Below are 26,032 nucleotides of genomic sequence, written 5' to 3'. Positions count from 1 at the left end.
ATCACTACAGGTTGGAATATGTTATCACTGTATACCAGACCAGTCGTGTTACCCTGGGCAGGAATTAGATGCGGACGTCGACCAAACTTGATCTCACTCCAACACATGACTGAACATCCTTGCTACTGATGACGCTCCCGAATGGAGGGCTCGTTTCATCTCTCACCGGATCATCTCCAGAATACAATGATCCTCTGCTGTGGGTGCAAGCCTATGGTCACCTTGTCATAAAAGAGCGTACGCTTCCACTATTCATGTTCCCACGGGCTGTGAGTAGTTACCCACCTTACACGGGCTGCTCTCTGGTATGGCTTGAGAGGAACTTTCGACACAGACCTCCTTGATATCGGTCCTCCGTCGTGCAGCCGATTTCATGCTGTCTGATCTGACACAATCACCGCGGTCGCTCTCCGAAGATCGATGTTCAAAATGCCCTCTGTTAGCATTGAGGTATCCATCAACCCGCTGTCACATTGAATCACGGATGCGCTTATGTAACCCTAGATTATTGCGTATGGTCTCTTGGATACGTCTATTTAAGTTGCAATTCTAAGGTTCACCGCCAGTTTTGTGTTCCATTTGACCGAAGGTAATGTTGACATGTGACTCGCCTCATTGCTTGTGTTGACATTTCATTGCCATACTACACGTAACATCAACTGTTTAGTGTTCATTGCGAACTTGGCAAACACGTAACCGTTTATTAGCGTTCTTCACGGACTTTATTTCCGGTACAGTGCAGTGGAAGTGTACACTAACGCGGAGTTGACAGATGCCCATTTGGTATATGGATTTGCACACTGTAATGGTCGTGCACCTCAACGTTTGTATTGGGAGATATTTCCAGAACGAAGGTGCCCCGAAAGGAAAACGTTTGAAGCAACTGGTCATCGCCTTTATGGGACGTTTAAGCCTGTTACTCGCGACTGCGAGAGCTCTAGAATGACGAGGACTGCGCAAGTAGAGAAGGCAATTCTTCATGCAGTTGGCGAGGACCCTATTGTCAGGGTAAGGCAATTAATTACAAGTAATGTTGACCACATGACTATCTGCCTTGTGTTGCATGAGAACCTGCTGTATCCATGCCATTTACAGCGTGTGCAGACGCTATCAACAGCTGATTTTCTTGCACGCGTACACTTCTGTGAATGTTTTATTAAACAATGTGTCAACCATGATTCTAGTGCAACTGTGTTATTCACGAATGAGGCGTCGTTTCAGCGTGATCATATTGTAAATTTTCATAATCAGCACGTATGGGCTGACTTGAATCCTCACGCAATTGTTGAAGAACGTCATCAACATAGTTTTTCTGTTTATGTTTGCGCCGGCATTGTTGCTGACTATTGGTTTGGATCTCGTGTTATTCCATCCAGGCTAGGCGGCTAGACTTGCCATGCGTTCTTAGAGAATGCCCTGCACGTTCTGCTAAAAGACGTGCCTTTAAAAGGGCGACGAAACATGTACTTCATGCACGATGGAGCTTCTCCTCATTTGAGTGTTAATGTCTGTCGGCTTCTAAATAACAGATTTCATGATAGATGGATAGTTAGAGGTGGACTAATTCCCTGTCCTCCATGCTCTCCTGGGCTAAGCCCACTAGGCTTGTATTTGTTGGGGCATTTGAAAGCTCTTGTGTATCAAACTCGGTACAAGATGCAGAGTGTCTCCATGCCCGTATTGTGGAAGGCTGAGGAACCACACACAGTAAACCAGGGATAAATCAGCGCATCCGGATTTCAATGCGATTGCGGGCTAATGCATAATATGTATCTGTGCTAACGGAGGGCATTTAGAACATTTCATGTAAGATAGAGTTTCATGTGTTATGCTGGTACGTTCTGTCCCTATGTTTCTTCCATGATTAATATATTATGTAGAAATGTAGAAAATCAGTTATAACATGGAAATTAAGCCTCTCCTGACCAATTTCCATATAACGTATTTTCTTCTTGTACGTGTGAGGGATGTATCCTGAAAATTTGGCCGTAGCTTATTGATGCATTCCGTGTAATCGCTTCATCTTCAGATCGCTCCAGACTATGCGACTTCTGGGGCAGGGACCAGCTGAATACCAGATTGTAGATTCTGCGGATGATAATTTAAACCAGCTGCCATTATCCAATAAATAATCACTGCTAATTCCCTTGTCATTATAGTAATGCAGGTCCAGAAGTCCACATTCCAAACCTTACGTCACATGAAGAAGCTTAGTTTGAGATATACCATTAGCACTGGCCAAGCGTGAACTAAGTAAGGGGGTAGACAGAGATTTATTTTGTTAAATTTAAACCATTTTAATCATATTACATCTGAAATTTTTTCGACGCATACAGATCTGTTCTGAATACTATATTATTGATTTAATAAGAGAAATAAGAAACAGATTTTCGTACAAGTTACCTTAAACAATATTCTTGTAAATGAGCTCAATCTTCCTGTACTTCTTTAAGCAAATATATCTGTTACTCTCGTTTTGGTGTCAGGCGTCTTGCTAAGATGCTACAGCAATCTCTTCTCTGTAGCTCGAGTTCCCAAGTTAGTCTCTGGGTGGTCACTGAATTCCTTAAATAGGTTTTAATTCGTTTCAAGGCACTCATGGCGCGTTCGCTAGATACGGACGAAAACGGAATAGACAGCATAAAGTTAAGAAATTTTGTTGTTTCTGTATACACACTCTGGAGTTCATTATTAAGAATGTAGGCCAGTAGTTGTTGGGGTTATAATAGTGTAACTAATATTGGCGAGCAAGGAAATGCATGTACTTGAAGGGTTTTGATGGTATCATTCATTTATTAGGTGTAAGTTTTCTATGCTTCGTATTTGAATATCATTATTTTATTTTTGGACGTCTCTTATAATAAAGTAAATTCATATTCATAACATTAAAAGTATGCCTGAGATGGTAGCCAATAAGTTCCCCGTCATAATTGAGATCCAAATACTAGCCAATGAGAGCAAGAAGAGACGCTGGTAAGTCTGTCTACTGGGCGAAAAAGTCTCGCAATGGGAAATTCATTGCTCCACAGTCAGGACCTACAGATAGCGTTAGTGTTGCTATATCTGAATGCTTTGAAAATCAAAGCGAACATACACAGAATGAGCAGTGTCTACTTTCGCCTACGTGCTTCGTGTAACTGACTCGAGACCGAGCATTGCCGAAGTGAGACGAAAATAAGTAAAGAGGTGAATACAATAATGTCATGTATGTGGAAATAATTAATGTTCTAATATATAATTGCATTAACTTGACAATATTTCGTTCACAAAATGTCAAGGGTGCACGCTGTCTAACCTGTCTCCCCTGACGCTTCGCCTCTGACCATTAGTCCCTTTAACAGAATTGTACGCAGTGAGAACAGAACATAAAGCCATCGTAATCGAGCCAGTTCAGCATATTTTCTGAACCATCTATTGGCCTTCATTCTTATAGTTTATACACCAAGCGTTAATGTAAATGCTAAATACCATGGATTATAGATAATAAATCAAGAGTAATAAAGAAAGTGTTTCATTGTTGTCATGCTTATTTCAACTGGGCACTGGATGGCTAGCTGTTGCAAGTGTGAGCTCAGCATTACGTCACGAGAGCTGGGCATAGCATTTACAGAAGTAGACTAAATATTTTCTGACGTCGCATTATGAAGTAGGCAAAATATTTGAGCATTTCAAATACATGTTGTTGTTGTTATTATTACTGCATTTTGTTATTCGTATTCTTGTTGTTTCTGTTACTATAAATGTTGTTGTTATTGTTTTTTCTTGTTCGTATTCTTGTTGTTCGTGTTGTTATTATTTTGATCATCTTTATATCAAACATTGGAATTTCCCTTTACATTTAATTTCCGTATAGTCTACATTGCCAGTATTATTTGAGTCTCGGTGATGAGGGTTTCACAATACTAGGTACGATGTGTAAGAATCATCAATTGATAGCACAGGAATTATGTTCTAAACTAATTCGGTCAGGTTGACTTCAGATTCTGTTATTAATGCATGTGATTCTATTGAGGTAAGGTAAGGGTTATTCTGCCCGAAGGCAAGTCCGAACCTCCGCAGAGGTGTTCCTGAGCCGGAGTTTACGTGCGGCAGGGTGGCCAGTTCCATTCCGCTCCTCCATTCCCTTACCCCCCACTAACAGCGCATGGCAACCCATCCAACTCCTGACCACGCCCAATGTTGCTTAACTCCGGAGATCTCACGGGATCCGGTGTTTCAACACGGCTACGGCCGTTGGCCGATTCTACTGAAGTGTCCAGTAATATATCGCAAAATATGTACCTACGTACCAATTAACTACTCGAAGATGGACTTCCAGACTCATATCGTTGGAATGAGAAGATCACCTAAATATGCATCGTATCATACCACGAACCAAATTAAATATCAGAACCAAGGATACCAGGTGGATGGGGTACGGGATATTTTGGAAACGGTAGGAATGTGAAACGGATTGCATAGTGCAGCTAGGAATATGTAAAACACATATCTAAGAGTTCAGGATATTGAAAGGAAACGAATTGCTTCACAGTGTAAAAGAAAGAAATCACTAGAAGAATTTTGTAATGTAATTGGGAGAATGAGAATAAGTATACATAATATAACAAATAAGGAAATTAGGGGCATAATATAGTGGTTAATAGGGGTACGTAGATATAATGGATTTATTTATTTATTTATTTAGTTATTTATTTATTTATTTATTTATTTATTTATTTATTTATTTATTTATTTATTTATTTATTTATTTATTTATTTATATTCTGTCCTCATGAAAGAACATCTTCACAACTGACGGAGCTAAAAATGGATTGAAGTCGGGAGTGGAAATTTTTAACATCTACCGTGAATTGTTCCAAAGAAAGTGCGTTTTTACGTCAATAAATTCAAAGCTCATTTGTGTTGTACTGTTGCTCACTTGTGTGGTATTTTTGCATCATTTAAGTCATATTCGTTGTTGCACATTATGTAGGTTCTGATTGGACGAAAGCAGTGATCTCACCTATGTACAAGAAAGGAAATAGCGTTGCAAAAACCATCGAGGTATTTCATTGATCAGTTTATCAGGCAAGGTTTTCATAGACATTTTGGAAAGGAGTTCGCGATCAATGGCGGACAGTAAGTTGGATGATAACCATTTTGGTTTCAGACCAAAGAGCGTATGCCAGGATCAGATTTTCAGTATGCATCAGTTAACTTTTAAAATGTTACGAGAGGAATAGATAGTTACATTTATGTTCATTAGATCTAGAGGAGACATTTGACAGAGTACCAAGGGAAAATACGTTATCCGTACTGGGAGATTGTGGGACGAGGGTATAGTCTAGAGCAGGAACTTTAGGTGCACAATCTGGGTCAAAACCGTGAAAAAATGTGCAAATATAAAATGTAAATATCCATTACAAATTGTACCATAACAAATAACATTACATATTAGGATACAAGTTCACATATGTATTAAAAATTCCCTCTTAGGGCAGTCCCAAAATACAATGATATAAAAGTCGCTCGTTCAGGAATTGTTATTTATATATATTTATTGTTTTCATCGGTGAAGCTGCAGCTCCGCTCATTGAGTATTTGTATGTCGAAAAGGAACGTTTCACTTCATCACACATAAGTGGAGCATATTTAGTTTGTAGTCTGGAATGAACAGCAGATCCTTGTTTGTTGAAAAATGATCAAAATTAGGTTTTATGGCTAAGCTCTGCTCCACCTTCCGCTTTCGAGTACCCGCCAGTGGTTCCTTTCCATCTATTAGTGTTTAACATCATCACGCATTTTCCCACGTTCATTTTCTGTCATTTTCTGTCTGGAAAGCTGCCTGTCGTAAGAGGCGACTTAAAAGGGACCATGAAACTGCTTGTGATTAGTACCACCACGCGGGGAACACCATGGGTCGCTTTTACTTGCGCGTAGTACCACTATGTTGGGTACAAATATGTTTGTGATTAGTAGCAAACGAGGGCGCGACGGCTTTTACAGTACCTGTGATTAGTAGCACTACATGAGGGAACCCATGGTTCTGGCTTGCCTATGATTAGTACCCACTATTTGAGGAACACCACGGGATAGTACGAGTCCCTGTGGTTAGTACCCTTATGTGATGAACACCATAGGCTTGTGTTGTCTGTAAATGACGCCGCAATGTGTGAAACAGCATAAGTCTGTAATACATGTGCGAATTTCATTACCTGTGTGTAGTACCATAATTTGTTGACACTATGGGTCGGTTCCACTGATCGTTTTAAATTCATATCCATCCATCCATTCATTCTTCGTCCTCACGTTTTGAATTGTGGTCAGTGGATGTTTATGGGATTTTAATTTGTCATTTAATTTCGTCTCATTTCGTACCATTAGGGGCCGATGACCTTGATGTTAGATCCCTTTAAACAAGCATCATCATCATCATCATCATCGGGAATGAGTGGCCATGCACAGTAAAATGTTCATCTTTCAATTCCTGTTAGGTGCTAGTTTTTCTTCCTTCTTCACAGCTAAGGAATCATTCTTTAAAGCATCTAAGATATGACTTGTAGACTTAAAAATGTTTAAAAAAATAAACACGCAGTACCTCATCCAGTGAGAAGTGAGGAAAAATGAGCACTGAAAAATTACAATAGTTTAAATTCGTTGCCCGCTCCAGCAGTCTGCGATACTGACTGCTGGAACTTCACCTTCCTCCTTTTCTTCCTGTTCAAAAGCTTTTGCCAAACTGTAGTGCGATGACGCGCAAAATGGTTTTTGCATCTTTCGCCTATAGGGAGTTCATTGAGGTGCAAACTAATATGAAAGCTTTCACCTAACATGATTGCCAAACCAAACACCATGGCGCAATATTCCCGAAGGGCCATGGCCTATGAAGCGACCGCTGCTGAACCCGAAAGCCTACAGATTACGAAGTGCCATGTGGTCAGCACGACGAGTCTTCTCGGCCGTTATTAGCTTTCTAGACCGGCGTAGCTATTTCACGGCCAGATAGTTCCTCAATTGTAATCACGTAGGCCGAGTGGGCCTCGAGCCAGCCCTCAGATCCAGGTAAAAATCCCTGACCTAGCCGGGAATAGAACCCGGGGCCTCCGAGTAAGAGGGAGGTACGGGGCCGTCCTAACATGACTGCGCTGAGGTAATAGTAATATTTTACCACCAATAAGACAGTAAATTCTAGAACAAACATATAAAAAGTAGGAAATATGTCGATTTATTTTTTAAAAATCCTTTGTTCAATTTTTATGGGAATAAAACTCAGCAAATGATCATGTATATGAGATGGGGGAAGTCCTGAAGGGTGCTGACACAGAGTTAACGTGCAGAACGGTAGTGGCATAGAGAAAAGGTGCAAGAAGCTGCGAACAAACATGTTTCATGTCTTCTTTGTAAGACAAGTGAATTATTTGAATATTTTAATAGCAAATAATTATGAAGCTACGGCACCTGAAATTCCTAGCTCTTGTTATTACAGGCATTCACAGGCGTTTTTGTTGACAATCGGGCCGCGGTTAAAATTGAAGGTAGAATGCGTCCTTGGTTCAAAATACTTACAGGGTTTGGACAAGGATGTAATATTTCACCTAAGTTATTATTAGTATACATGGATCATTTTCTGAGAAGTATAAAATTGCAGCGAAGGATTTAGTTGTCTCGAAATGTAGTAGCAACGACAGACTGTGCTGAAAGCCTACAATCTAATATCTTGGAGCTTGAAAGGAGGTGCAGCGAATATTATATGAAAATCAGCACTTCCCAGACTAAAGAAATGTCAGTAAGAATGGAACCAGAGAAGACAATATTAGAAAGCAGATATGAAACTCTGTCGGTAATTGCATGAGTAGCTCGTCAGATAGTCACGGTGTTCTTTTATGGGGGCAGAGCATTGCATAATGCGAGCAACCAATTCATCTCTAGTGTTTGCTTCTCTGTTGACTTCGCTCTCCATCCATCCAAGACAAAAGGACGTAGGATTGTGCAACATTATATGCATCAATAAGTCATTTGCGTGTGTCTTAATTTCTTTGCAAAGCAGTTTATGTGCGTACCATACACAGAGCTGTATTTCTGCATACACACTCCCAATCGGATGCGTGTTTATATGGCCTACTTTTACTCTAAATAGTCCATATCATATTTGCTATTCTTCCTGAAACGCCCTGTTTATGTTCCTTTAGCATATTTCTTGAATATAAACTGAGAAATGTAGAAAATCCGACATGTGGATAATTTCAAGTATTTAGTATGTGTATTCTCCCAAGATGGCAGAATACTGAGTGAAATAGAATCGAAGTGCTGCAAAGTTATGCAGTGAGTGTTGCAATCAGTGATATTTTGTAAGAAAGGAGTTAACCTTCCGAACAAAACTATCCTTACATCGGTCTGTTTTCAGACCGACTCTTTTGAACAGGATTGAAAGCTGGATGGATACAGGGTATCTTACAAGATCGAAGCAACGGACATGTTCCCAATGATATCAATCATGTTTTCCGTGAGAGTGATTGCAGGTACAAACGGGTGGGAGCAACGGTAGCTGGGCACTGGGAATAAGAAGATGAAGTCCAACTTAGGAATGAACTCGATAGATGAAGTTCTATGTATTAATTGGCTTCTATGTGAGTCGAATGGGGAGGAAAGGTTACCTAGAAGAACAATGAATTCGACCATGGATAGTAAGAGAACTAGGAGGGAGACCAAAGCGACGATGGTTAAATTAAGTTTTTAATAAGAGATGTGAACTAAACAAAGCCATATAGCTAGTAGGAAATAGAGGATTTTGGAGGCGCGTGGTAACTTCAGGGTCTTGCGAACTGAAAGGCATAAGTCGATAATGAAGATGCAAGTATTTTATGTGCACCATACGAACAGATGTAATTCCACAAACTTTGAATACTAGATAGTATTCAAGGTATAGATGGGTGACTCTTGTGCCCAAATGAAATAAATTTTCAGACTATCCAACGCGGATAATGTATTAATAACCACTGAAATTAAATTAACAAGTGTGTATGCACTTGGTGATATAAGAATATGTCTCTGACGCTCAGAACAAATATAATATAGGGGCACAGTAGGGCCTACTCGATGCAAAAATACCCATTAAGTAACTGTTTGAGAATAACGATATCTACACGGAGAATTGTATGTAGTACGGTAAACGAAATGACGTATAGCTTTCAGTGCTGGGAGTGTACGAGGATACGTTCGGCTCGCCAGGTGCAGGTCATTTGATTTGACTCCCGTAGACGGCTTGCGCGTCTTGATGAGAATGATATGATGATGAAGACGACGTATACATCCAGCCCTCGTGCCAGCGGAATTAACCAACGATGGTTAACATTCCTGACCCTGCTGGGAAACGAACCCGGGGCCCTGTGACCAAAGGCTAGCATGCTAACCGTTTAGCCGTGGAGCTGGACTGTAGTACAGTATTGAGAGTGTATTAAGCATAAATCCGTACTTTAACTGTCACTGCTGTGTGAGTTAAGTCTATGATTGGACTTGCTAATTTAACAAAGGTAAGTGACTTTTGAAGGAACCGAGATGAGCCCCTCAGTATGTCTCTATGATCCCGCGGTTGTTCCGTAGTCGGACCTCAGGGTTCGCCACGTAGTGGCGGTCTTCCTACTTGGCTTGCGTTGGCGTGAAAGTTCTCAATCCGTACCCGGATTGGGTACGCCGGGCCTCCTAGACGTTTACGCCGTCTCTCAGGCCAAGGAGATTTGTGTTGGTGAAGTGGTTTGCGGAGAAGGTGAGGTGAGTGCGGCCGTCGCCTATAAAGGAATTGTCCCGGCAATCGTCTTAGTGCAGGAGAATGGAAAACTATGGAAAACCATTTTCAGGGCAGCCGAAGGTGGGCACCAGTCCTCCGTCTCTCGAATGCAGAGGCGTAGAGCCACGGCAGAGCCGCGGCCAACCCTCCTCTGCTCGGTTCGTCGGTCGGGAGTGCAGAGCCGTTGTCCACGGACCAGGTGGCCACCTGTAGTCCGAAGCCCACTCTGCAACCCCCGACCTCCTGCTTAGCTCGCTTTTCTCCTTTTATTTCTTGCTGCAGTGGTAACTTGCTCGCACGCCGGCTCTGTCTGGGATGTTCAAGAGGTCCGCGCGGCGATTTTGAACGGGCACCACTAAAGGGAACAAACTATTGGAGGAAAAGTCAGGACCTGTGCCAGTCATCTGATATAAATTCAGCTGAAAGTATAATAGAGACAGCGCACACGCTCTTCATGACTATTTGCTTCTTATACACGAGATTGCCTGTTTCTTTCACAGAAATACATATATTTCATTATTCAGTTTCGCACTTCATTTTGTGTGTGTGTGTGTGTGTGTGTGTGTGTGTGTGTGTGTGTGTGTGTGTGTGTGTGTGTGTGTGTGTGTTCCTTAATCCCACTCCTGATACGGGATCAGGAATGAGGCGAGATAATATTATATGACATGTTTTACGTCCGTATGCCCTTCCTGACGCCAAACTCACTTGAGAAGCTAATCAAGATGAATGAGTGAGGGGTGGAATTGGGTAAGGAGGTGGAATTAATCTGTTGCGGCCTATGAATAGGAACTGTGGCGGCATTTGGCTGGAAGTGAAATGGGAAACCACGGAAAACCATTTTCAGGACAGCCAATGTACCCACTCATGTCCGGAATACAGAGCTTGACTCCATAGTCGTAGTAGTCACTCCACTTGGTAATTTTAAATTTCACTGCGGATTAGAAAACCACAATGGTACACTTAATTTTACACGATTTTGGCACATTTCGAATTTATTGCGATTGCGAACACCTGCCATTTCTATGAATACTATAAATTTACTCTCATGATAACGTGAAGAGGTGGCAGGGAATAGTTTGAGTAAATATAGTATATACGCGAAGGTATTGTTTATACAATATATCACGAAGAGAACTAGTAAACGTTGACCGAGCTCGATAGCTGCAGTTGCTTAAGTGCGGCCAGTATCCGCTATTCGGGAGATAGTAGGTTCGAACCCCACTGTCGGCAGCCCTGAAGATAGTTTTCCGTGGTTTCCCATTTTTACACCAGGCAAATGCTGAGGCTGTACGTTAATTAAGACCACGGGCGCTTCCTTCCCACTCCTAGCCCTTTCCTGTCCCATTGTCGCCATAAGACATATCTGTGTCGGTGCGACGTAAAAAAAAAAAAAACGAATTAAAAGTTGAATGACAAAAACCCAAATCACATGGCGCAATAGCCGCGAAGGAGCATGGCTTAACAAGCGACCACTGCTTAGCTTGAAGGCCTGCAGATTGAGGTGTCTTGTGGTCAATACGACGAATCCCGTCGGCCGTTATAATTGGCTTCCTAGACCGGGAGTTGAAAGACTACATTAGTTCAATTTCACACTATTTACGAATATTAAGTTATAATATTAATATTTTCCGTAGAATGAAATGCATGAAATTCTGTAAATTCATAATTTTATATTGGTTCATTAACGCATATATGCACGTCGGGTCGTTAACCACCCATGGGTGTATATCCACCACTCGTGTTTCGTACAATGTCTGAATTATTACAATAATGATCCACAGTATTATATTAAGCATTGTTGTTTGTACCTCTAAATCTTGGCGCCTTTTTCAACAACAATGTGCGTGTTGTTTCCTTATTTATAGATGCATGCTCTCATTCGTGTTCCACAGAAGATGCAGTACTGAGGAAAAAATTGTAAGTATCGTTCACAAATGGCATGGAATATATAGTTCAGTGATTGGTTTAGGTAAAATTATATTCATATTAGGTGTCTGTATGGAAAATGTTCTCTTTTGAGTCATACACATTGGTTTATTGCGTGTAAAATTTGTCTGGGTCGTTAAAGACCCGGTGGACAAATATCGTAGTAACCTACTTGGTTTCTTTCCGAAGTTTTCAGTTTTCAATTGTTTTCATGTACAATGAAGCAAAGCAAAGCAAAGTCACCTCCTTACATGTCATGAAGGCCCTTGGAGGAGTGGAAGGTAAAGGCTTCCACCATTATTAACCCCGGCACGTGATGGGTTAGAGTGGTCAGCTCTACGCCCGGCCGCCTTTGCCCCAAGGAATTAACCTGGTACTCATTTTTGGTGTAGGCTGAGTGAACCTTAAGGTCATATGCACCCCCGGAAGTGGAAATCTCGTTTCTTAAATTTTACGACTTCCTGACGGGGATTCGAACCCACGTCCTTCCGGGCGAACCGAGCACGCCTTTACCGCCTAGGCCAGGCAGCTCAAAAGAATATTATTTTTGGAAAATAACTATAAATAAATATATAATTGTCTGCTTATTTTTAATTTCTTCAGGTGATTATGTTTGTATATTGTGTTGTTTTTTCAGGGCTTCGCGAAGTGTGACTACTTTTGTAGTACTCGAGCAACTCGATACTCTGGTTGATGATGACGCAGTGGGCTCTATTGCTATATTTGTCGAACCACCTGATGACGAAGGAAATGATACAGACGGTGACTCGCGAGATGGAGACTAATAATCCAGACAAGTTGAGTCGACAACAGTTACGTGCAGCTGCTCATCTCGTGATAAATAGATGTGAAGGTGATGATAGCTAGCCTGGTATGCCACCTCTTGCTGTTGTAGATGTAGTAGCCAGTGACCATCTGGACTTAGGGCCAAGTACATTAGGTACTACTTCTACAAACGGTTCTGTTCTGAGACCGAAACGCGTGAAAGTGACAGCAGAGTTGACTCATAGTGAGACATTCATTGTGCCAGATACTGAATGGGTTCCTCGTCTGCCGAGACCAGTTCATACACTGACGGTGGAAAGTAATGCTGTGGACTTTTTTGAACTATTCATGAATGCTGATATTATAGAGCAGTTTGTTAAAATCAGTGTTGCGTATGCTGGATCAAAGAAAGCCCACTATTTCACTTTATCTAGCGAAGATATTTATTGCTTCATTGGTGTTTTACTTCTAAGCGTCGTTGCACCCCTACCAAGGAGACGTATGTATTGCGAGTTAGGTGATGATTGTCATAATAAACTGATACCAGACTGCATACGACGCAACAGGTTTTGAGGAAATCTTCCGCCGTTTGCATATTGTTGGCAATGGACATGTTGATAAGACCGATGAAATGACAAAGATTAGGCCCCTTGTTGATCATTTGAATGAAGTGTTCCTGAAATATGCACCAATACAGAAATAAGTGAGCATTGAAGCCATGATCTCATATTTCGGTAGACATGGCTGCAAACTGTTCATAAGGGGGAAGCCCATTCGCTTCGGATTTACATCTTGGGTTGCAGCCACTAAACAGGGTTATTGTATTCGGTTTTATCTGTATCAAGGCAGCGGTAAGCTTCTTGAAAACAATCTTGGTCTTGGTCTTGGCGTGAGAGTGGTTTTATAACTGATCGACAGTATACAAAATTATTATCCCAGTGTCCCCTATCTGTCTTTTGTGACATTTTTTTCAGTTCACTTCAACTGATTTCATTACTGCAGTCGAAGGACGTCAAGTTCACCGGCACTGGCCGAGTAAACCTTGTCAAAAAGTATCCTCTAATGAATGAAGAAGACATGAAAAAATTGTAGCGACGTTCTTATGGCTGCTATGTAGATGAAGAAAATAACATTTATGATGTACGCTGGTATGACAAAAGTGTTGTTACCCTCCTCTCCAGTGAATTTGGCAGGCATCCCTTAGGAACTGGGAGACGCTATTCTGCTGCCACTAAGAGTTAGATAGATGTGCATCAACCAAATGTATTTAAAAAGTGTAACACCTACGTGAGAGGTGTTGATCAGATGGATGGCAACATTTTCACTTACCGATTGCAATCAGAGGAAGGAAGTGGTATATCCCTATACATCTTCTGGATGTTTGACGTATCACAGAACAATGCCTTTCAACAGGCAAAATCAATGGGATATTCATTAGACATGTTGAAGGTCCACAGAGAAGTTGCAAGGTCACTTCTAATGAAACATGGCTCACCAAGATCGCTTTCAGGACCTAATCGCCTCCTAGGTACTCCTCGGATAATACCTACGTCAGTACGAAAGGAAAAGGCAGAGCATCTCATCGTCATGCAGCAACCACGACGGCGGTGTGCTGTTTGTCAAAATTAGACAACAAAGGCCCGTGTAAAGTGCGGCATAGCGCTCCATGATAAGTGTTTTCTTGAACTCCATAGGGCTTAAGAGGTTTCAAACTAAATTCTTTAACTTCCTGGATACAAAATCAAACAACTGTAAAGATACATTTTCGGAGGAAGTGAATATCTTCTAACAAAACTTGTTAATATGTATCGTATGTGATACGTTATAATGGAGCATATGAATCAGCATTTGCATAATTCACATTTTAAAATCAAATATTAGTAAAAAGTGTCAAATGAGCAATTATTGTCTGCATAAACTGAAAAATAGCCAAAGAAATACAAAAAGCCAACTTCATTTATAAAGACAATGTATCTTTCCATCGGGTCGTTAACGACCCATATTAATAAAACAACGTATACAAATAATAACTTTATTTAACGCATGCAGTATGAGTTCTGTAGTTCTAAGGACTACTTTAGTAGAATATCCTAAATATTTTATATAAAAAATGATACGGGCTTATATGAGTTAATAGTCGTGGCAATAACTAAAACTATTGACTAGAGCTAAAGGAAGTTTGTATTTTTATGTCATTGTTAATATCATAGCCACGAGGCTACGTGGAATCTGTACTATTTGTATAGGCCTATTAATTTCTTAAATTCTACATGCATTGACTGGAATTCGAATAACGACCGTGATCGGGACTGGAATTCAACAGCGAAGGTAAGGTATGACTCATACTTCTGTAGGCTACTTCGTCATTACTCATTAGATAATTGATAGATTGATGCTGCTGTTAAACATATCATAATTTAAGCTATATTTATTTCTGAGTTATTCAGGTTCCTGCAGTAACGATGTTGATCTGTGCTTATTCTAGGATTGTATTAGTTTTCATTATGAAAAATTGTGAATAATAGATAAGTGATTAGCTCTGCACTTAAAATATGGCAAACACGTCGAATTTGAGTACCTGTATCTGGCCTCCTTATATTATACTGTAATGGTTTGAGCGATTAATTTGCAGATTACTCAGAGGAATATTATCATACATAGTGATCCCAAACATGTGGGAAGTAATCGGAGGTGGGGGTGGATAGTACACACCAAAACATCAAATCCCACTGCACTTAAGCCCTTCGGTCGATCGTTTGAGTTACAGACTTCCCAACTTTGTACGGAAAGTAATGGTAACAGCCTCACCTAGCACATCCCACGTCGTATACGGAACTACACAGACAAAAAAATCTGGGATGCTCTTCGTATTACGTTAAGAACAATGGTGCAATCGGATTGGCGGAGGAAACGTTTCTTTTTCTAGAAAATGGCATTACTTCGTTACTTCCAGGCGTACGATTAAAATTGACGAACTTGCCATATTTCCTATATCAGAGCACAAGCTGCTGCCATCCTTCAGGGAAGAGAACGGTAGGGAGGGGAAGTGGGGTGTATAATGGAGAAGGTGATAATGCTCCGCGCGTATGCACAGCTTTCCTCGTTCGACTTGCACAGGATTGACCTTGTCTCTTACAGCCAATATCCACAGTTCGTTCATTAACAGCCGTAACTGCACACACACACACACACACACACACACACACACACACACAGTACAAGTACACACTGTAATTAAGACACACTTGTGAGTTAAGGAATGTGCCAGATTGTTTCTCTTCTCGTCTGTCAGACGCAGTAACGTCCTTTATCTCCTAACATTCTTAAAGATGCAACGCTGCCGCCCCATGATTGTGTATTCCTTCACTCACAACATTGTAAATGGAATGAAATACTGAACGAAGGAAACAATATGCCCAATGGTTTGAGTACAGTAGATTTTCAATGCGCCCCCTCCTACTTTCGATGTACAGTTCACAAAGGTGTAGGAGTGATATTTGGACTCTGTTCACGATGTGCGGTGTGTCGCGAACGTCCTGGAAAGCTGCCTGTATTCTTGGTACAAGTTCATCTTCTCTTTCTACGCGGTTCCCATATCGGACAATTTGTGCAGAACAAACTTCTACACTGCCTACTGGGGCTGGGAAGCGACTGTGGGGAAACGAACGAGAAAATTGTGTATTTGCACCGAGCATTACCTCTGTCTCCCATTTCCACTTCCCCTACCTTCTCTTCCCTTCCCTTCTCTGACGCACAGCAACAGGCAGCGGCTGGCTCTCATGCATAGCAAACACGGCGAGTTCGTCAATTTGAATCGCGCGCCCGGAAGGAACAAAGTAATCTCATTTCCTCGAAAAGAACAATGTTCTCCCCAATCCGACTACATCATCGTTCTTAATATAACATGAAGAGTATCCCTGATTTATTGTCGGTATAGTTCTGATACTCACTCTAGCTGCCGTCATGATATTGTACCGGCAGGAATAGTGTATTCTAATACAAGGAGGGCTCAAATTGACCGCCATGTACCTGAATGCACAGCTGAACACGCCTCTAATTGATTGTAGGGCACGTTCGAACACTTCAGGCATTGCACATATTCGATGGCGAAGTACTGTAATATCCGTAATGGCATGGTTGACTCCAAACTTAAACCTAAATACGAACTCTTCCTGCCACGGCAGATCATATATTAAACAGGCTTAGCTCGTGCACGATTGACCGTAGGTCATATTGTACCATACCCAGGGGTAATAACCCTCTAGGACGATGCTTCCATTCCTGATTAAACATCCGACTAACTCAGGTCTGGGCAGAGAAGTGGGTTGATCGTCGAGGGTAAGTCTAAATGTCGACGTTTATCACTTAACTATAAGCATGTGACAGAATAATGGAGGTTTATATCGAATGAGAAGCACTAATAAGGGGTAAGATGAGTTGATTCCATAAAATAACCCCGAATCATACTATCACAAATTAAATTCAAATAATAAATGAGTATGAAGTTATTACAGAGAAAAAATTGAAAAGAAAATGGATAACAAAATGTTGATTACGCAATCAATTAAAAGCAAGAAATGAAAGTTCGAACACAACATTAAATATTTGTGAACTTCAGAATTACTCCACATTATTGTCCAATGTTCATGTTCATATTCGTATTCGTATGGAGTAGCACGATTTTAAAGATCACCGTAATACGGATTGAAATTCATGGAAGTTGCCGCAAAAGTTACCATTAAACGAAAATTAAGACGCAATGGAACATGATATGAACTACGAAAAATACTAGAGGCATTTCCTTACGCTATATTTACAATAAACACAACATAATTAAAATATCTCAAATATTTACATTGGATTAGGAAGGGGAAAACTTATATACTACACTGACTCGACGTGAAACGCGGTTCAGCAAAAGGATCTAGTAAGAACTAGATTGACCGCAAACATTCATTCAGCGCTCGGGCTGTTCCCCATTAAACAACAAGACAACATATCAAAACAATATGAAATTACACAGAACACCATCCTGTAAGAGTAAACAAGTATACTTTAATAAACATGTGGAAAGCAATGGGCAACATTGCGTTCCTCTGCTGCTTTTGCGCGCCGGTCCGTGCCTTCATCTGTCACATATTTACTGCTTTGCTGTGGGCTGAGAAGACATGTTAAAACTCAATACTGCTCTGAGGACTTGGTCACTGTTCGACGAGATTGTATTACATAAACGACATCTCATTTCGCACTGTCTATATAAACACGGCTGATAAGTGAACTTGTAAGGCGAGCTCGTATTTCCACAACTGCTCGGAAATTCACATACGCAATCGTACTTCTTGCTAGCATGCTATTATAATTCAACACACATCATATTCACTGGCCTTACATTAATTTCCCGTCAATTCTGATTCTCAATATCTCAGAATACAATCACAGGCCCATTCTCGCTGCACACAATTCTTATCACATCATCAGGCATGCAATCGGCCTGCATAATCAACTTCATAGATCAGCATGCATTCAATTCTCTTGTATATCTGACACTCATCAGCCTTTCACATTATAAATCAGGGTTCGATTCCCTCTCAAATCATTGTACGAAACAGTTTCCAACCCACATTGGAAGAATCCCTCTTATTCAACGTTGCAAACACAGCTCCACACATGTCACATCTCTTGAAATAACATGCGTCATGCAACCTATCTCTTACTAATCTTTCTAGATGGAAAAATAGAATTTACTCTCAACTCCGCAAGGGTTTAACTCGGAAAATGAATGATCTTGGCAATCTAATCCTCCTATCTCTAACATACAAAAATATCGGAATAACCCTAAGTAACATGCCTAAATCACCAATAAAACAAAATAAATCCTAACATCTCTCTCGATATCCCATCTAACTAATCGTAAAGTAAAAGAAAGGTAGATAAATTATGCGATCCCCTCCTATCCATATTTACAGCATCACAAATGTGAAATAAACATATGCCGTCCGGCAAAACTTACATTAAAGAAAATCCCTACACTAAGCCTCACTAGTATTAATCATAATTCATATAACATGCCATTTAATTTAAAAACATGCGTCTTATCTTTGGCAACTCCCTGGACATCGGCAGCGGCTCACATCCCCGCTCCGGTAGTTTACTCCACCTTCAACACGTATTTAACACATGGAAACAATCTTCTTTCTTCTAAGGGCGGTGCCATCTTCTTGATGAAAGTTCCTGTACACTGCAACACACAAGACTTCAAGTAAATACCTCTTTACCGCTCTATGTGCACGTGCCGAATAAACCCTTGTCAGCTGTGAATTAAGCCAACATTAATCTAAGAGAACAAACACACGTAAGATTCACTATGCTAGGGTTTAAATACAGTTATTAAAGCAGCTCGCGGTTCGGTACGAAAGTCCTTCGCGATACACGACCGACCCGAAAATACAATGCAGCTGAGCGTCTCTCCTTCAATCACCAGTCTGCGGCTGACATTACCGTCTATTACTTTAAAGTAAAACTTTGCGACATAGTGCAATTGGCAATTTATCACTGCACCAGTTTACTTAGCACTCTTCACAAATAAATGCACTGTTTCCGGTCGAAAAGACCTTACACTGTTAGATGTCTACCCACGTGGCAACATTCGCGCAAAAATGTTAGAGCAGTATAGAACGATGTTCACTTCACGGCAACTCACACAATCAGAATGACGCTCCCGATGATGGGGACGCTTAAGGAACTTAGCCAACGCCGCTGTAGCTAGGGGATTCCCATATGTTCCAATATTCAACCAATCAGCGTGCTTGTTACCCACAGTGACTTTTTTTTTGCTAGGGGCTTTACGTCGCACCGACACAGATAGGTCTTATGGCGACGATGGGATAGGAAAGGACAAGGAGTTGGAAGGAAGCGGCCGTGGCCTTAATTAAGGTACAGCCCCAGCATTTGCCTGGTGTGAAAATGGGAAACCACGGAAAACCATTTTCAGGGCTGCCGATAGTGGGATTCGAACCTACTATCTCCCGGATGCAAGCTCACAGCCGCGCGCCTCTACGCGCACGGCCAACTCGCCCGGTTTTTTTAATATTAATTAAAATTAACATTAAACACACTCCTGATGACTTAGTAACGACTTATTCCTTATTATTTCTCACTTTCAGACCTGTGGAAATCCATCAGCTAACAGAACTGACTCCTCTATATCGGTGTACTCTTCACACAGATATCTATGTTGGTCAACCTGGGATTTTAATCCTGCGCGGTCCAGAATTCATATTAGCCACACTCTCGTTTCCTAATTGGCTGAATGCTCCTCATAGCCAACGAATTCTACACGTGCCAAGATGTGCTAACTCCTGGTAACGCTGAACATTTCCCACGGTCGCAAGCAAGCATCGCGCAATATACAGCGACTTTATGTCTCCATGGACTTCCGGTCTCAACTGTTCTGCAATCTGCTACTTTTCCAATGCCTGACTGAAATCCATCTCGATATAATTATTTAATATGGCAAATATATATCTGATTGTTTCTTATGGGCCGTCAGGATACGGATCAATATGTACATAGGGACTTTGTGTTACTTTAGGATGTAATATCCTTTCTCCCATTACTTCCCGCATGTTTAGAAACACCCTATACACCTCACGCCTTCACTCTAATATTCATTGCTTTTACTGCTCTAATCTTTATTCGTGGTGGATGTATAGGACCTCTCGGGTTACCAGCCCCTTACGGAACCCGTGAGAAGTTGAAATAAGGTGGTTTCATAATTTAACATGTCCTTCAAATTAAAATCATTGTTGAAAGCTTCAGTAACGTACTATGTATGTATGTATGTATGTATGTATGTATGTATGTATGTATGTATGTATGTATGTATGTATGTATGTATGTATGTATGTATGTATGTATGTATGTATGTATGTATGTATGTATGTATGTATGTATGTATGTATGTATGTATGTATGTATGTATGTATGTATGTATGTATGTATGTATGTATTAAAACGTTTCCAAACTGAATAACATTTTAAGATGCTTCTTGCTTCTGAATGAGGTCAGTAGTTAGAAAAAGATGGGTCTACGTTCGCTGCATGGGATGGGGAAGATTCTCCGAAGACCACACTCCAACACCCCGTTTCGAAGGCCGTTGTTTACTGAATGAGATTTTCAGTGGAGTTTTCCACGTTTATTCTAAGGGTAAACCAGAACCTTTTACTGTTAATGTTTATGACTGAGTACACTATTCTCCTCTTCATGATCTTTGTCAATGTGTTTCACATGATCAAAATCCCTAAGCACTTACAAGGTAAATTCAAGTGTATGTGGAACGATTAGAAGTATTAGTAGAATTCTCTTTAACTGACAGTGATGAGGGTATGTATAGAAACACTATCAGCCTATACGTTTGAAGTTCACAGTGTGTTGATTTCTGAGCAGCACGCACTGTGGTTGATGTACAGAAGTGTAAGAAACACACCATTTACCTTTCTATTATACCGGTATGCTGTATTATAATCTATCGGCACCTTTCAGAATTCATGTAAGATAGTTGTCAACATGATAGCTAGTACTCAAATAAGAATGTGCTCATTATAAGAATGTGGCAAGATAATGAGGTACCGTATTTCGAATCCCTCGACTCATAGCCGAATTTCTGGTGGGCCTTATATATTGGCGCAAGCGAAATCATCATCATCATCATCATCATCATCATCATCATCATCATCATCATCATCTCGTAGTTTCTGTGCCTAATCAGGCTAATTAGAGGTAATAACAATAACTCTACTCGGTCGTGATACGCATGTACGTGGAATCCGAGATATAGAAAGCCCCACGGACTGAGACGGAATTGAGTCCAAGCTTGACGCAGAGGATAAGTCCTTTTGCCGTCTCAGCCACTCAGCGTGAATTGGAATGAAACTTACAAGAATTTTCACGGTATGATACGTTCTTACTGTTATCACTGTTAAATGTTAACCATCCACTATAATTGTAATCATTAGAATCACTAATTTCAAAAGAATGACCAGAAAATATTTTCGTAATGCGATTTATCGCTGCATGTTTCTGTAATATTAATATTTGATCATGGTGGTTGAATTTTTTTCGTGAAAGGATATTGAGGCATGGTGGCAAGGAGTCCTATGTACATAGTTTGTATGAAGTCTGTCTAGGAATCTGTGTCTGTTGCGTCTGGACTGATTTGTAAATTTACATTTAATAATGTAGAATTTGTGAAGGAACGGTCGTGTCCCGATATCGAAATAAGAAGCTTCAGAAATCCAGTTCTAGGACGGCCTTGTATAAGATTTGAATGAACATTACTTCTTAGTTTTCTGGTTCAAGGACCTCCTGTACACCAGCCAGGGTTGTGGAAGTGCCAGGATTCGGATCCAGGCCAATACGAAAGGAAAACACTTTTGCAACACCTAGATCATGGTGACGGCAGTTACAGGAGGTGATGAATGATTTCGAGTCCGATGAAGTAATTTTCATGTCGCGTAACATTCAACTAAATATTATATTAAAAAGGAAATTTATTTCTTCTTGTGTTAGCTTCAAACGAGCGAAATACAATTTCTTCCTTCTCACATTCCAGTATGCGTAGTATGTATTAGATTTATTGGTCACCCCTTACGTAACATCTCGGTAACTTGTTCGTGGCTCACTTCCTCAAGAAAGATGAATTGGTAACCAGGCATCGTTTTGTCTTATATTAATAGACTTAATAATTTGTACCATACTTTTGTATGTATACAGATTTGTCTAATCAGAGTTCATATTTATGGCTGTTCATATCATACTTTCTCATTTAACTTGACTCCTTCACATAAATGTTTTATCTCCAGTAAAATTCTGTCTCCCGTTCTACAAGCTGATGCTCGTGAAGAGAGGTCATTACACTAAGGGCCTGTATTTTGATGAATGAACAGCACTATGTTCTTCACTTAATGCTTGTCCCCGATAAGGAATGCAGTGTTTTGTTACCATTCATGTGACAAACTTATTGTAGTAGGCTTATAATGCGCGGCCGTTTCAAGAATACCACGCTATCCGCTAAAAATTTAAGTCCGAGACTAAAATAGAATTTACAAAGGAATAGCAAATCCTTTATATTTAGCTGCAGTGATTTTAGAGGATTTTCTCCAGGTTTGGTATTTCCTTCCTGGAAAAAAGGAATATTTCAAATGATATCCATTCACTATATATATACAATTTAGGAGTTAAAGGATTTGAGACATTTAGAAAGGAATTGTTGTTCAAGGATAGAAAATTAGAATTCTGAGATTTGCCGATGACATCGTTATTTTACCTGGAAACCTGAGAAATTGCTTCATAGTATGGGCACAGTGTTCGAGGAGTGGACAAATAAAGGAATGCAGTCCATTAAATTCTGGTGTTGCCCGAAATATTATATAGTGAATTAAATCTTGACGGAAGTAGATTAACATTGTTACTTGATTAGTGGGATAACTTAAGATGACAGAACTAAGGAGGTTATAAAATGTAGAGTAGTACGAAGAAGAAAGGTTTTTCTTTGTTAAATAAATTTGATCACGTCAAACATAGTTATGCGCATTAGATATATGTTTTAAAGACTTGTGTGGAGCGTGGCATTGTGTGGAAGTGAAACAGGAAGAAGCAGAAGAAAACGAATAGGCTACAAATCTTTGAAATATGGTGTTACAGAAGAATGATGTTGAAATGGGTAGATCGGATCACGGATGGGATAATGATTTGGTGAATTTTAATACGAAAAAGAAAGGGATTGATCGGACACATCTTGAGACACCTAGAACTTATTCAGTGATTTTCGAAGGAAATGTACAGGATAAGAATGGCCAAAAATTGAGAAAGTTATTATTTAGATTTATATTAAATGATCTATGAACTGGTAACCTACACAATATTCTAGGGAATCTTTTCAATGGCAGCGCCCAAATAATTAAAACCTCGTCAGGTAGCAGAGATAGCCACATTACGTATACATCCCTTAATATGCAGTAAAAAATGGAAATTGTCATTCAATTTGTACAAACACCTGCTTCATGCGAAGCAATGAAAGCTTTCATGACTAATAGCTGTGGAATTAATATTGTCCGGGCAGTAGAACCGTGATCCAAAAGAGATATTCCTCCTTCTAGACGTTTCATCTACAGCCACGGTAGACATCTATGAAGTGGTCACCGTCAGAACCGCGGGGGATGGGACACTCTGAAAGTCGAAATATCGTTCCTAAATTTTAGATTTCATCATCAGTCGAAGTCATGTCCTTCGGAATGAATCAAAAATGCCTTTACAGCTTCGTCTAAGCAGCCGATGCAACGATATATTGTGTGAATTATTTCAATAATCTTCCGAGATTCGCCGGTCACATTGTATAGGGGGAGGTGTCACCCTCTTGTTAGGAGGCCACAGGTGCGATCTGCGGCTAATTCGAGGTTTGTAATCGAAGACTGAGGGCTGTAATGACATCCACTCAGCCCCGTGATAAGCTGTCTTATGGAGGTGGCGGAGCCGGTCAAATACGACTGAGGAAATACCGGGCGAGTTGGTCGTGCGGTTAGGGCCATGCATCTGTGGGCTTGTATCCGGGAGATAGTGGGTTCGAACCTTACTGTCGGAAGCCCTTAAGATGGTTTTCTGTGGTTCACCATTTCCACACCAGGCAAATGGTGTGGCTGTACCTTAATACCACGGCAACTTCCTTCCCACTCCTAGGACTTTCCTCTCCCATCGTCGCCATAAGACCTATCTGTGTCGGTGCGACGTAAATCAAATTGAAAGAAAAGATTGAGGAAGTCCTCACACTGACACTCACAGTATCTACCTTACAAACCATCTGGCTGGTCAGCAGTCATCTTGGCAGACCGAAGCCGTCAATGGGCTGCATGTGATCCAGGGTTTAATCTTCCTTGATTCATTTCGGGCTGTTGCTTGAAGATACAACTAGACTTCAAAAGTTGACATTCCTGTGGCCAGGTGGTCCTAAGATGAGGCTTTGGGAAGGGGTAACGTCCTACAGCGAGCACTCTAGAGTTCATGTAAGACGACACGTATGGATTGAGCAGCTGTGTACTAAATGTGGCGTCTCCCGTTAAAAAAAAATGCCTTAACCCGGAAATAAGAACCGAAGTCTCGTGTTTCATGTACTGCATTTCTTTAACCATTTGAAGCAAGCTCACAGTCTTACGCGACAGATAAGCTTGTCCCTTCGCCATGAGTCCTGCAGTTTTACTTGAAATCTGAACACGGTGACGACTTTTCACTTTTTCAATATCCCACATGCATTGGTCGGCATTTGAACCACGGCCTGTTGGCGAGAAGTCGCTGAACTACAGTATTAGCCGCCTCCTCTTTTTAAAACTCTTTACAGTACTTTGAAATATGGATGGGAAGATGCATTGTCGCATTTACTGCTTGCCATAGTGTCCATTCACTTCTTGGCTGTGTCCGGCTCCATGGCTAAATGGTTAGCGTGCTGGCCTTTGGTCACAGGGGTACCGGGTTCGATTCCCGACAGGGTCTGGAATTGTAACCATCATTGGTTAATTTCGCTGGCACGGGGCTGGGTGTATGTGTTGTCTTCATCATCATTTCATCCTCATCACAACGCGCTGGTCGCCTACCGGTGTCATATCAAAAGACCTGCACCTGGCGAACCGAACATGTCCTCGGACACTCCCGGCACTAAAAGCCATACGACATTTCATTTCATTTCATTACTCCTTGGCTGTGGTCATACACCAAGGAATATAGTGATTTTCGTGTGCACTATCACTATCACTTATTTACTTTCGTCATCAGAAAATTTGCATATTTTTTTCCTTTATTACAATTTGCGGTACGTCACCGGCACAGATAAGTCCTGAGGTGACGATAGGGTAGAATAGGGCTACCACTGGGAAGGAAGCGACCATGGCGTTAATTTTTTTTTTTGCTAGGGGCTTTACGTCGCACCGACACAGATAGGTCTTATGGCGACGATGGGATAGGAAAGGCCTTAATTAAGGTACAGCCCCCGCATTTGCCTGATGTGAAAATGGGAAACCACGGAAAACCATTTTCAGGGCTGCCGATAGTGGGATTCGAACCTACTATCTCCCGGATGCAAGCTCACAGCCGCACGCCTCTACACGCACGGCCAACTCGCCCGGTATGGCGTTAATTAAGGTACCTGGTGTTAAAATGGGAAACAACGGAAAACCACATTCAGCCTAGGGAGAGTGGGGTTCGAACCCACTATCACCCGAGTGCATGTTAATAACATTGTTACTGCTTCCTTTATGAACTGGAGGGTGTAACCGAGGCTGTAAACGCACGCTTAATTCATTCGAAAGGACTGGAGTTGGGTTAAATGCCAGGAAGTAGAAACATTTAGGGACGCATTTTTCCATTTATAGCGTAGAGAGTTGTATGCTCGTGGAATCCTCTCACCCTATTGCAAATGTGGGTAACAGGTAAATCCCCGGAGATCATACGGACTTCATGGCTCGAGCACAGGTGGCTTTCATTTTGCGCTTGCTTACCGTAGAATAATAATTTTACACTACACTAACTACTAT

The 26,032-nt window shown here is 40.9% G+C and overlaps 1 protein-coding gene across 3 annotated transcripts in view; it reads left to right on the top strand.

Annotated features, from left to right (window-relative positions):
* The window catches only part of LOC136862937 (uncharacterized), a 636,984-nt gene that overhangs the window by 190,912 nt on the left and 420,040 nt on the right, over positions 1-26,032 (top strand). Inside the window, exon 1 of one of the 3 annotated variants that reach the window (XM_067139227.2) lies at positions 885-1,008. The exons of the other annotated variants lie outside the window; for them this stretch is intronic. The gene's annotated coding sequence lies outside the window, so the exon portion shown is untranslated. Of the gene's footprint in view, positions 1-884; positions 1,009-26,032 lie in introns of those variants that run through there. 3 annotated transcript variants of the gene reach the window in all.

The sequence above is a fragment of the Anabrus simplex genome, chromosome 2, assembly GCF_040414725.1.
Source record: "Anabrus simplex isolate iqAnaSimp1 chromosome 2, ASM4041472v1, whole genome shotgun sequence".
Lineage (NCBI taxonomy): Eukaryota > Metazoa > Arthropoda > Insecta > Orthoptera > Tettigoniidae > Anabrus > Anabrus simplex.
Note: the sequence above shows the minus strand (reverse complement) of the source record. Positions and strands in the feature narration are given on the sequence as shown.